Here is an 8430-nt window from a genome sequence, read left to right as displayed (position 1 = left end):
AACATCTGCTGTGGGTCAGGTACCATTGAGTTGTTGAAGTAACCGAGGTGTGCAAGCCAAGGAAGAACACTTGCCCCTCAGATCTAGTGACTGAGGTGTGCAAGCCAAGGAATCTTCCCATGTCTTTGTTTTTCTCTTCATATGGACAAATATGAAACTCTTTAAATACTACTATAAATAATCTAATCCAATCACCTGACCTGGAGTTTAGTAGATCATAAACACCCTTCTGAGTTAATGCCCAGATCTGCATTATCTGCTTTGACACTTGTAGACAATTTGACTGAAGTATAATTTTATAGAAACTTTTAGGAAGTTATTACTGCTGAACACCAAGATTTTCCTTTCTACCCTAGAATAGGTATTATGTTTATCAGAAACTTCTGTTTTGAACCTTACATTCAGGTCTGTGGTTTACTTCTAATGCAGTTGTGGCTGACCCATTTTAACCATGCTGACCTTCCACATCCTTATCTGTTTAATCGTCCTCACAGTGTCTTTAAGGAGCAAGCCTCTTGGTCTATTAAGCAAGACTACACTAAGCACTGAACAAGCATTACATGATGGTTCTCTCCATGATAGTGCAGCTGGCAGTGATTCTCCCTTGGAACTATGATTCTTACCTTTATGATGGCTTGATTCGGTTTCATGTTTGTACTGCTACCATCTTCTCAGTGATTACAACGAAGATGCCATGTAATAAACGTGGTCAATGAATGTTGGATGACTCAGTCCTGGTACCCAAAGTGCAGGTGACTGGAGGAACTGCAGCACCGATTAGGAGGCTGGGATATCTTGGCCATACACCAGAGGCTAATTTCAGGCTCAGTGTGGTACAGGGAGCTCTTTGTGTGAGACATGATGAAATACCTTCCTAGAGAGGGAATTGACAAGAGTCCAAATCCACCACCACAACAGTCCAGCTTGGTGAATCAATGGGTCTTATTGGGGGTGCATACGGGAGTGTGTCAAGGGTTATATACAGGAGTGGGAGTGTGTCAGGGGTTACATATGGGAGTGTGTCAGGGGTTGCATACTGAGTGTGTCTGGGGTTACAAATAGGAGTGTGTCAGTGGTTACATACGGAAGTGTGTTAGGAGTTACATAAAGGAGTGTGTCAGGGGTTACATACAGGAGTGTGCCAGGGGTTACATATGGGAGTGTGTCAGGGGTTACATACAGGAGTGTGTCAGGGGTTACATACTGAGTGTGTCAGAGGTTGCATACAGGAGTGTGTCGGGGGTTCATACGGGAGTAGGAGTGTGTCAGGGGTTCATACGAGGGTGGGAGTGTGTCTGGGGTTACATACAGGAGTGTGTCAGGGTTTATATGCAGGAGTGTGTCAGGAGTTGCATACAGGAGCAGAGATGACTCAGACACAGCTTGTCATATCACCAAAGGTCCCCCCGCATGGGTGACAGCTCCTGAAGCCTGCAGACTGCCCACCAGGTTGTCTCTTCTGGACAGCTCAGCTGGTCTGAGTGACTCTCAGAGGTTCTTGCTGCTTATCCAACCTTGGGAAAGGAGGAGCTTTGTGAATCTTGAGAGTTTTAGGGACTTCTTGAAGCTTTTTATTTGTTTGCTGCTTGAATTTGAATGCAGGATGGAATGCTCCTCCTCCCCTTCGATCACAGGTCTTACAGAGTCCCCCCCGCCGCCCAATGTGGAAAGTTCATCTCAGAAAGAATCACTATACAGCAACACTGACCAACCTATGGGGTGGGGTACTAAGCAGTAGTCAGGGCCAAAGGTTTCTGTCCCAAGGAAACCTACATTTACAGAGGTTCTGATCCCAGGGAGTGACTTACATATCTTCTTCAGCTAGTGTTCTCCTCCAAAACATGAGGGTGATGTGTCTTGTCCCTTCAGACTTCTGCCCTCCTGCTAGGGAGAGGTATGAATTAATGCTTGCTAACAGAATGGCATATCTGGGTCCAGAATGTGAAGTGTTCGTTTGGGCTCTGACGTGTCCCTTGTACCACAAGTCTCCTTGGAAGCCAGGTAAACTCCTTTGTGATCGGTGAAAGTAGGGATCATGTTATGGTCAGTACTCATTCTGAACAACAAGCACTAGCTTAGTGAACAGTGGTATTTCTAATAGGATGTAAGTTCCTCGAAGGTGGGGCTCTGGATGCTTAGATACCTGGTGCTTGGCAGGGTTTCCCAGAATCACAGTCTGAGTGAGTGAATGAGATGAGGGGAAAGAACTGCACCTGCTGCACAGTGAGTTAGACCAGCATTGGGCAAATAGTCCAGTGTTCGAGACAGAAGCACCACTGTTCGCCAGATCCAGTGGCTTGTGCCATCTGCCCTCTTCTTTGTTTTGGCACACATTCTGCAACAAACCCCTTCCAGTGCTCCTGATCTGATTTATCATCACCTTCTTGATAAACAAGCAGTTAAATCATTATGGCACACAAACTCCTCACTCCACATGCCTCTGCCCCTGATGGATGCTCTCCATTTACGGAATCATTGGTAGAAATCCAGAGGAAAAGATTGTTATCCTGGCTTACCCCAGAGCAAGTTCATCTTCAAACATCTCCTGAGACTGCCGCTGTGTGCCATTTGTCTCCCCATCTCCCTATGGGGCTAAGGTTTCATTACTTTGAGAGAAAGAAAGTTGGCCTGGAGAGATGGCTCAGTGGTTAAAGTCCTTGCCAGGCTAGTGTGAGGATCCATGTAAAGTTGGACATGGCAGGGAGGTGGGGAGGGGACATAGTAGGCAAAGTGCTTGGTGCACATATGTAAGCATCTGAGTTTGCATTTCCAGAATATATGGAAGTCAGATGTCATAGTAAGCACCCGTCATCCCAGCACTGCTATGGGGAAGTGGGAGATGGAGGAGCCCTGGAAGCGCACCGGCCAGCTAGCCTGTGTAGTCTGAAACTGAGCAACAGAAGACCTGATCTTAGAGAAGATGTAAGACAAGACCAATGCCTGAGATTGTCTTCTGACTTCCACATGCGTGCCATGGCATTGGTGTGCCCCAGATTACCCACACTCACATCACATTGCAGGGAGGTTGGAGAAGAAGAGAGAGGATGGAGAAAGATTGAAAATGTAGGAGAAAGCTGCCCTCTGACTATGCCTTACAGCGATCATGTGACAGTCAGTAGGAGACATGGCCATCAAATGAGCAGATATGTGAAAAGACAGGAGGTGTAAGCTGCTCCTGCTGGGAGCACTTGGCATTCTTAGGCAGAGCTGGTGCAGCATATTCAATAACCTGGAGAATCAAATGCATTTCTGCATCAGGACACGTTCAGAATGCACCAATCTGAAGAGGAGTGTTTGGGGGTAGCTCAGAATATAAGCAAAAGAAAATACACATCCACACTAAGATTGTTTACTATATATTAGAATATTATATAGAAATGAAAAAAGTTTCTCCTATATGTAATTTTGAATGAAGAAATGATACCCAAGAGAGGACATATGGTGAGATACTGTTTATATAAAGTGAAAAAAAGCCAGAATTCACAGATTATCTAGGTCTGCAGACAAAGAAGCAAAGCTGAACTGTAAAAGGCTGGAGGTTACATCTGACGGAGAAGCGGCACACCACGGCGGAAGAGTAGTCTATTACTAACCAGTGGTTACATGCATATTCTCTCCATAAATGCTTGCTAACCTGTGCCTTTATGCAGGTTTCTGCTCCTGTGTAGTCATTACTTTTTTACATTAAATATATTTTTAATAACTCATTTCTAGGCATAGCTCAAGCACCAAAGCACAGCTGATTCTCATCTTTAAAACTGTGTCCCTATACAGAAGGTCTTAATTAACAAAGCATTTTGCTGCTGGGTAAATATGTTAGGCTCCCAACAACCTCAATTGCATGGCAATAGGACTAATATGATTCTTTTGTCATAAAATCTTTCAAAATTTGGCTTTGTGCATTTCTGTATTGGAATAACCAGGAAGGTTTAGGACAGACTGGCATTTCTACAGGACGCTAGAGAAGCGCAGTTAACTGCTGAAGGTTGCAGCATGGACATGCAGGCCTCCTGCATTGCTCATGGGCTTCTGGTGCTCAGCCCGCCTGGGAGCCACTGGTTCAGTCTAGAGGACTAGCTGAGGACCCAGTCAGAATGCTCTTCAGAGTCAGCAGGACAGGGTGGAGTCCAGGTTTCACACTTCCTCCTTTTGTCCAAGTGACCCCTGTGCTCCTGCAGGGGCTCTGCTGCAGAGTAAAGGGCCAGGACCTGGAGAATCCATAGGGTTTGTGTGGGACACCGACACTAGGGCATTGCAACCTGCAGCAAACAAGAACCTGTGCCTCAGTTTCTCCATCTGTGAGCTGGAGGTGATAAAAATCCCCACCTTCTGGGTGGTTGTGCCGCTCCAGGGAGCTCAGCCAGATAATGCCATGGCAGAATTTGACACACTGGGCAGATTTTCAGGGCAGGCTACCTCCTCTCTGCAGGTCCTCCTGTGCCTAAGCCCTCCTGGAAACCTGTTGAAATAGGCTCCTGACTTCATTCCTTACACATGCACGCACACACGCACGCACACACACACACACACACACACACACACACACACAGGAACACTCATGCACACATATATGCCTATGCATGCATACACATGCAAACATGCTCATGCGTAAGCCTGTATATACACATTCATCTATATTCACACCCAACACATGCTCATATGCATGTAAACATACATGTGTGTATAAACCCTGTACCTTAGCTCACAGGCACCTGCATATACATAGATACATATCATCTACATGTATCCATATACTCATGAATATGCAAACATATACACATGCTCATGAATCTGTATACACACTCTCATCTGCATGTATCTACATGTACACACACTTGTCTACATGCATACTCACAATGTACGAATGCTTTTGGCTTATAATAAGGTTGTGCCTCAATCAATCAACTGAAGGTTGAAAATACTGTAAACCTAAAATGTGTTTCCTATGCCGGCCCTGACATCAGACCTTAAGCATGTCCAAAATACTGTACCTTAACTCACATCTGGGTATCAAGAGAGAGAATTCTATTATGTGTGGCCAGCTCAAGGAAAGACTAGTTAAATGAATAAATATAGTATAGGTGGGAAGAAAGGTAGACTTAGACACACAGATATACATTCACATATGTATGCACATATATATACATGTATTATGTAGATATGCCTATTGGTTAGCCCTGTTTTAATCTATGAGTAAACACATATATAGTTTATATTATATTTGTAGTTCTCAAATGCATATGTATGTATGTTTTTACATAAACAAACACATGAATGTATATTTGCTCATTTGCTGTCTGTTTCCTTAGCTATAATTCAGTCCTAATGTATTCCAGACATTTTGTTAGTCCTCTGGGACACCTCTCTCCCTCTGTGGTTCTTACCCCTTAATGGGGTAATATAAGCAGATGACAGCAAATGAATTGTGCTGTTGTAGAATCATGTGGTGTCGAAGTCACATTGTTATACGAGGACAATGAGAGCAAGTTAGGTGGCGTGTGTGGAAGGGGTCAGCAAAGATGTGACTGGGCACATGGCATTTGAAGAAAGCCTGGCAAGGTGTTCAGAGTACTTTCTTGCTGCCGGCCTGAGGACTCAGCTCTTCATTCACAACTCTCCTCAAGGTGGGTGGAGAGAGCTGACTCCACATACATGCTGCGGCATGCCCCCAAATCATGATAGCATTTAAAAATTACAAAAACAAGTCTTGGAGGAAGAGTAGAGGAGGTGCTTATAGCCAGGGGAGGAGGTGCTAGGGACCGAACAACATGGGAAGGCAAGGGTGGCCCAGGGAGAGGCAGGATGACGTCAGAGTGTCCGATGGTGGGCTTAGTTTTTGTCTGAGGATGTGAGGAGATGTGTGGCAGAATTCAAAATGTGTTTTTAATGTGTTCTCTGTTGAAAAGACAATAGAGCCTGTCCCCTCTTGGAGCATGCGTGTCTCCCCGCTTTTCCCTCTCTCTGTCTCTTTTCTCTTCTTCTTTTTCTCTTCTCCTTTCCCTACTCTCTCTCTCTCCTCTAAGTAATAAATATTCAGTTCTAAAAAAAAGACAATAGAGGAAGAGAAGGAGAGCAGTATCAGGAGACAGGATGGAAGGGTATACCACCAATCCACTAGCCTAGGACAGCAGTACTGAAGGTGACAGTTGAGCAGATTGGCCATGTCTCTTCTTGTGGGCATTCACATGGGTGTGGGAGCAATGGTGGGCCTAGGGTTGCAGTGCACTGCACAAGAAGCTCTATGTAACGGTGCTGCTGAATTCCACAAAGACTGGAATTCACCCTGCCCCACCCTTTGGCCCTAGTGCTCAAACTCTGTGTGGTAAACAACAGGAGCTCAATGAAAACTGTGGCGTGAATGCTATGCCCACCTTTCCCTTGTACTGTGGGTATGTGTTCAGTGCACGTGCACATGTGCACATGTGCGTGCAGTGGCAGGGTTCAACATTAGGTCTCTCACTGACTGTGGAACTTAGGGATTCAGCTGAGCTAGCTAGCAGGACCGAGAGACCTTCCTGTTATGTCCAGATCCACGAAGTCCCCCAAAACCATCAAGGAGACCGAGTCCCATATGTAAAAGCAAAGAGCATTTATTTTATGCAGGTTTGCAAACTCCGTTTCTCCACTTGTCCAACATATTGGAATAAACTGAGAGCCCTGAGCTCAATTAGAGTTGGGTTTTTATAGTAGTAAAGGTGGGGGTGAAGGATTTCTGAGGTTCAGGACCCCTGGTTGGCTGACAGTTGTCTAGGGGTGTCCTGGTGAGTGTGTGCTGGCAGGTGATCCTATCTACAGTGGTTGGAACTGTAGGCATTTCCTTTGGATGGTCTGTTCTTGGGTGGTGCTCAGGTAATTTTAGTTTATGGTCCTTCCTGCAATCAGATATTGCTTCAGGGTAAACCAATGAGACTCAGGACTCTGTTAAACTTATCGATGGCTGAGTCCTACACTGGCAGGTGATAATGGTTGGAAGGAAAGAACTTCCTTTGGGTGGTCTGTTTCTATTAGCGTATCATGGCTGGCTCCCACACTTCCCATCCCTGTCTCTGCAGTCCTGGGGTACAGACATTTGCCACTGTGCCCAGCTTTTTACACGGGTGCTGGAGATCTGAACGCTGCCACCAAGTTTGTTCAACAATTACTTTACTAGCCGAGCCCCCACCCGGCCTCCTCTCCTGCCTAAGAGCAATTTCCACAGGTGAGGCCCCAAAGGCTGAAGTGTGCTTTGGCAGATCCACAAATACCTCCATTTTCCTTTAAAGGTCACTTTGAGTGTCCTGTGTGAAAGCCCCTTTGCTTCTCAAAACATGATCATTTTATGTCACAGGTGCAAGCCGGCTTAAACACTGCACTGTGCAGAAAAGGAGGAAGAAAAGAATCCTCTTGCCCCTCCCCCAGGCATCCCAGCCCAGTCACCTCTCGCGTGCTGATCTGCTCTGACTGCGGTTCCAGTTAAGTGGCCCTAGGGACCAGAGCAGTCTCATCTCTATCTGTTTACAAGCCTTGCACATCACCGCTCCCAGTGTTAACAGTTCCTTCTGCTAGTGGCAGACACCTGTTTTCTGAAGGAAGAGGAGCAGAAGCATTGGAGATGGTTTTAAGATGTTTCTCTTGGGGTTGAAATGGAGACCAGGGTGGGAGAGGACAGCCAGGTTGGGCTGTGGCAGTAGGTACACCTTGTATTGTAGGTCATATTTGACTGTCTGCATGACCTTGAAAAGCTCACGGACATATGCTGATCCTTGGCTACTTTCTCTTAAGAGAGACTGATAAAGTGGGCTGGAGAGACACTCAATCGGTGGTTAAGAGCACACACTATTCTTGCATAGGACCTGAGTTCCATTCTCAGCACCAACACTGGCGCTCATAACTGCCTGTAATTCTAGCTTTAGGTGTTCGGACATGTTCTTCTGGCTTCTGCAAGCATCTGCACAATTGTGTGCATGTGCGTGCGCGCGCACACACACACACACATGCCCACACACCCACACACACACAAATAAAACAAAGTCTTTAAAAGGCCTGAAGAAGCTGTAGAATCACATGTGAGAATATTCTTACATTCTTAGTAGCAGTAGAGGGACAGCAAGGTGCAAAGGCAGTAGGGAGTGCGTTATTTTAGTCACTGAGCACGGTGCACGTGGTGTCTGCAGCTCTGCTCGTTGCATATTGTGCTAAAATGCTCTGGCTTCCTGCCTCTTTACGCCTTTCCTTCCTTTCCTATTTCCATCAAATTCACATAGCTTGTCTTTCCTGAACGGCTACCAGGTGTGAGGCATTCAGTCTTCTAGTGGAAAACATGACAGATGGGATCCTGGTCCTGAAAAAGGTCATAAGGTAAAGGAGGAGGGAGCAGGAAAAAAACACATTCCTGGCTGTGATCACCATGCTGTGTTCTTAGAAGAGGAGGTGTTGGCAACCATGAGAATC

This window comes from Arvicola amphibius, chromosome 4, assembly GCF_903992535.2.
Source record: "Arvicola amphibius chromosome 4, mArvAmp1.2, whole genome shotgun sequence".
Taxonomy (NCBI): Eukaryota; Metazoa; Chordata; class Mammalia; order Rodentia; family Cricetidae; genus Arvicola; species Arvicola amphibius.
The sequence above is the reverse complement of the archived record's forward strand: the minus strand, read 5'-3'. Positions refer to the sequence as shown.